Raw genomic sequence first — 4,193 nt, forward strand, 5'->3', positions numbered from 1 at the left:
TGGCAGAGATGACTTAAAGGGATACCAGGAATTTCTTTGATGAAAAAGATTGCATTATGAGCTGTACCTTGAATAAATAAAGGGATTGAAACAGGTGAAGATATGGAGAGAGGGCATTCAAAGTACTAGAGAACACCCAGTGCTAGGAGAAGCAGAGACACAATTGGTGAATAGTTTATAGTCTAGTGGATGATACAGAATACATGATAAGATGCAAAGTGAAGTTAAGCTGGAAAATACTGTTTAGAGCCAGATAGATTGTATAAGAATTTAAATGGCAGGTAAAGGACTGTCAGAATTTCTGAAGGAAATGAGAATCTATTTAAATGTTTTGAGTAGGAAACTGACATGACCAGAACTCTGCTTTAGAAAAATTATCAAGAACTATATAATTATGGTTAATGTAACTGTGTGAAAGACAGATTGCAAAGGGGAGAGACAAGGGACAAAGCTATAAATTTTCTGTCAAGGGGATGGAAGAGAGGGAGAAGAAAGTGAAACTCAAACCTTATAAAAAATATGATTGTTGAAAACTATCTTTGCATGTAATTGGAAAAATAAATAACACTAAAAAAATAATAAAAGTTATAGACATGACTGATATAGAAGCCTGAATTCTTCCAGAGGAAAACATTTGAAACATGAGAGGGTCATTGGTATTATGTGTAGCGAGCAGCATGTCTCTGTATGATGCTTCTCTAAACATTATGTCATCCAAAGACATTCCCATCCTCAAGTTGGGGAACTGATCAAGCAAAAAGGTGGGACTGTACAGGAACTGATTCTGCTTTCAAGACATAGGTTACTACTCTATGACTTCAGAAAGAACATACGTTCATGAATTTTAATGTTTATGGTGATTACAGTGATCTCAACAACTTGCAAACAGGCTTAGTTGTAAGACTTGAACCAAATTTTTGTAACAAATTTGCTGTTTTTCTTTTTCATACCAAGAACATTATAGTATTAATGCAGAGTCCTAAAGATAATCTAGTACACTAAGTTTTAAGTAGCAGTCTTTCATATGTTTAAAAACTGGAATCTTCAATTGTTTACCATGTCAGTTGGCATGCACACAGAAGCCATAAGAAAAATGTTTAAACTGACAACTTTCAAACCCCCAGGGAGGTAAAAACCTTACAAGGGCACAATTCTAAGTATTTACAATGATCAAAATAGTAAATTGGTAAGGATTGCTCATGAACTATTGCTAAGGATGGCTCATGAAATATTTGAAAATGAGATCTCAAAGCAGTCCATTTCCAAAAGGAAAAGGTGTTAAAAAAAAATAAGGCATATTCACAATTTCTCCAAGACTTGTGTCAACCATTTAATTTTTTTTCACTTGAAAAATGAAACAAAACACTGGACATCATGTTTCATTCTTTCCGTCAATATTCACAATTCTGGTGACTACAACTGCCCAGAGCCAGTTTATTACCATTAAATTCTTTCCATCAAGTAAAATGGTTGCCCACAACCGCTGGCAAGTGCACATATGAACTAAAACTTCCATGTTTGGGGAGCAATAAATTCCGCTCCAATGATCAGCTCTACTTCATCTGTGGTCTTCCTGCTAAATCCCTGAGGGTTGGACCTACTGTCCCTGCCCGCTGGAGGAGGCTGCTGCTTGGGCTGCGTTCTGTTTTAAGGCTGACCAATCAAACGAATAGTCATATTGATGGTTCAGAGTCTTGAAAAGGGTCCGGAAGAGTTGCTTCAGGTACAAATAATCCGGTGCTTCTTCAAACCGCAGGCCCTTGCAATAGTTGAGATACATGGCGAATTCGGAGGGAAACCCCTTACACAGGGTGTCCACGGAAGTGGACAATTTCTTCTCGCTTATCTTTTCATACTTCTGCTTCCTGGTGGCGGCATTCAGCCCTTGCCAGGGGAGGCTGGTCCTATTGAAATACATGAGCACGTAGCCCAGAGACTCCATGTCGTCCCCGCGGCTCTGTTCGATGCCCAGGTGGGCGTTGATGCTGGCATACCTGGCCGTGCCGGTGAGGCTCTTGTCTTCTCGGTAGGGGATGTGCTGCTTGGTTTTGGGGTCTCGGTACCTCTTGGCCAAACCGAAGTCGATGAGGAACAACTTGCTGACGTTGCGGCCGATGCCCATGAGGAAGTTGTCGGGCTTGATGTCGCGGTGGATGTAGTTCTTGGAGTGCACGTACTCGAGCCTGCTGATCATCTGGTCGGCCAGCATCAGCACCGTTTTCATGGAGAACCTGCGGGAGCAGAAGTTGAAGAGGTCCTCGAGGCTGGGGCCCAGGAGGTCCATGACCAGCACGTTGTAGCCCTTCTCGCGGCCGCACCAGCGGACGTGCGGGATGCCCACGCCGCCCTGCAGCAGCTTGTACAGCTTGCTCTCGTGCAGCAGCCGCGGCGAGCGGGCCTTCTGCGACTCCAGCTTCACCGCCACCTCCTCGCCGTTGGACACGTTGACGGCCAGGTAGATCTTGCCGAAGGAGCCGGACCCGATCTTCTTCAGGGGCTTGTACTTCCCGCCGAAAAGCAGCTCCGCGTTCTTGGCGCTCTTCTTGCTGCCCATCGACGCGGCGAGGGGGTGGGGAGCCTGGGGCGGCTTGGAGGCGCCCGCGGAGGGGCTGCAGGGCACGGGCGGCGGCTCCAGGGTCAACAGCTTCGGCCGCGAGGCGGGGGGAGCGTCCTGGATCTGAAACGGACCGGACCGAGGGAGGAAAGCCGGCCCCTGGGCCGGCTCGTCCCCGCCCCCGCTGGCGGCCCCGGGCCCGCTAGCGCCGAGGCGCGTCCCTCGCGGCGGCCATCTTGTTCCTCTGACTTCATTAGACCCATTTCTGCGAACGCGTTCCACCCCGCCCCCACCCGCACAGCCTCCTGGGTAAAGGAAGCGGCGCAGGCCCTGAGGCTTATTGTGCCGGAAGTGGGCAAGGCCTCGGACACCATCCGGCCAGTCCCTTCCCTCCCAGGCGGATGAGGAAGGCGAGAACTCCTGGCTTGTTGTTTACTTACTTTACTTTACTTTTTTAATTTTATTTTTTTTAATAGCGTCAGGTTGTTTATTTTCTTTAATTTAATTTTTAATTTTTAACTTTTAATTTTTTAATTTCATTGTCGGGTTGTTTATATTCTTTAATTTAATTTTTTAATTTTAATTTTTTGATTTCATGGTCAGGTTGTTTATTTTATTTATTTTAATTTTTTAATTTTTAAATTTCATAGTCAGGTTGTTTATTTCCTTTAATTTTTTAATTTTATTTTTTAATTTTTTAAATTTCATTGTTGGGTTGTTTATTTTCTTTAATTTAATTTTTGATTTTTAACTTTTAATTTTTTAATTTCATTGTCGGCTTGTTTATTTTCTTTAATTTTTAACTTTTAATTTTTTAATTTCATTGTCGGGTTGTTTATTTTCTTTAATTTTTTTAATTTTTTAAATTTTTTTAAATTTCATTGTCGGGTTGTTTATTTTATTTCTTTTAATTTTTTAATTTTTACATTTCATAGTCGGGTTTATTTCCTTTAATTTTTTAATTTTAATTTTTAATTTTTTAAATTTCACTGTCGGGTTGTTTATTTTCTTTAATTTAATTTTTAATTTTTAACTTTTAATTTTTTAATTTCATTGTCGGCTTGTTTATTTTCTTTAATTTTTTAATTTTAATTTTTAATTTTTTAAATTTCATTGTCGGGTTGTTTATTTAATTTAATTTTTTAATTTTAATTTTTTTAATTTCATTGTCAGGTTGTTTATTTTATTTTATTTAATTTTTTAATTTTTTAATTTCATTGTCGGGTTTTTTATTTTTTTTAATTTTTTAATTTTAATTTTTAATTTTTTTAATTTCATTGTCACGTTGTTTTTTTATTTTATTTAATTTTTAATTTTTAAAATTTCATTGTCAGGTTGTTTATTTTCTTTAATTTTAAAAATTTTAATGTTTATTTTTTAAATTTCATTGTCAGGTTGTTTATTTTCTTTAATTTAATTTTTAATTTTAATTTTTAAATTTCATTGTCAGGTTGTTTATTTTCTTTAATTTTTTAATTTTAACTTTTAATTTTTTAAATTTCATTGTCAGGTTGTTTATTTTCTTTAATTTTTTTGTTTTAATTTTTAATTTTTTAAATTTCATTGTCAGGTTGTTTATTTAATTTAATTTTTTAATTTTAATTTTTTTAATTTCATTGTCAGGTTGTTTATTTTATTT

The 4,193-nt window shown here is 37.9% G+C and overlaps 1 pseudogene; it reads right to left on the reverse strand.

Moving 5' to 3' along the window:
* Positions 1 to 1,305: 1,305 nt before the first annotated feature.
* On the reverse strand, positions 1,306 to 2,643 carry LOC141491771 (casein kinase I pseudogene; annotated as a pseudogene).
* Between the last annotated feature and the right edge of the window lie 1,550 nt (positions 2,644 to 4,193).

The sequence above is a fragment of the Macrotis lagotis genome, chromosome 6, assembly GCF_037893015.1.
Source record: "Macrotis lagotis isolate mMagLag1 chromosome 6, bilby.v1.9.chrom.fasta, whole genome shotgun sequence".
In the NCBI taxonomy this organism is placed as follows: Eukaryota; Metazoa; Chordata; class Mammalia; order Peramelemorphia; family Peramelidae; genus Macrotis; species Macrotis lagotis.